At 45.9% G+C, this 969-nt stretch overlaps 1 protein-coding gene across 1 annotated transcript in view; it reads left to right on the top strand.

Moving 5' to 3' along the window:
* The window catches only part of spin1 (spindlin 1), a 16,336-nt gene that overhangs the window by 4,294 nt on the left and 11,073 nt on the right, over window positions 1-969 (top strand). The window contains exon 2 of the mRNA XM_015391750.1: window positions 693-763. The gene's annotated coding sequence lies outside the window, so the exon portion shown is untranslated. The remainder of the gene's footprint in view (window positions 1-692; window positions 764-969) is intronic.

The following is a 969-nucleotide window of genomic DNA, read 5'->3' as shown; positions in this document are numbered from 1 at the left end:
GGAATGTCTCTGAGGTTCTGGTTGGTCCGGAATGTCTCTGAGGTTCTGGTTGGTCCGGAATGTCTCTGAGGTTCTGGTTGGTCCGGAATGTCTCTGAGGTTCTGGTTGGTCCGGAATGTTCTGAGGTCTGAGAATCTTCTCTAACTGGGAAGGAAAAACAGTTCAGAGCTTCTGGGAGCTGTCAGGTTTCTGCCTCATTTTTCTTCCTGGTTCCTGTTACAGAGTTCTGGTTCCGTCGGGTCGAGCCTTTTGGTTCTGCTGGGCTCCTCTGAATGGAGCAGGCAGATGTTACATAACGCTGCAGCTGCAGATGAATAATGCAGCGGACGCCTCCTCACTGCTCTGCTGATCAATTATGAATGTGGAGCCTTTGGAGGCGTGTTCTGGTTCTGGTTCTGGTTCTGTGGGTCAGAGCCACACATCAGCCATCAAAGTTAGCCTAACAAACCAAACACATTTATTGTTTCAGGGTCATTTTTCAGAACAGGAGTCATGATACAAGGACCAGGAAAAGTAAAAGTTCTACCTTCATTGATGTCAAAACTTTCTGGAGAAGCCTGAAGCCCCTTAAAGTAGATCTATAGAAGTTTATCTGGGCTGGAAATGATTATTCAGCTGCTAAACCTGCAGATATAAAATATGAGGCATTAAAGCCTAACTAAGACATTTTCTTCTGCTCTGTTTTTTTCCAGGTTTCATTCTGGTTTTTTCAGGAGCTGAAAGGTGAACGGCTGCATCACCGACCCTGAGGTCCTGAGATCAGGTAGAATTTCCTCACGCTTCGTTTTATTGGAGGGTTATTTTAATTGGTTAGACAGCAGATCAGTCGATTCGATGATGGCAGGGATTCAAACCATGATGACATCACCACCGTGCTTGATAACGTTTCTCGATTCACTAGAACGTGAGTACGGACTCGTGTTCTCACCAAGTCCGTTCTTGACTAGAACCCAGGAAAGTCTGGACTCG

This window comes from Cyprinodon variegatus, unplaced genomic scaffold (assembly GCF_000732505.1).
Source record: "Cyprinodon variegatus isolate N-32 unplaced genomic scaffold, C_variegatus-1.0 Scaffold558, whole genome shotgun sequence".
Taxonomy (NCBI): Eukaryota; Metazoa; Chordata; class Actinopteri; order Cyprinodontiformes; family Cyprinodontidae; genus Cyprinodon; species Cyprinodon variegatus.
The sequence above is the reverse complement of the archived record's forward strand: the minus strand, read 5'-3'. Positions and strand labels throughout refer to the sequence as shown.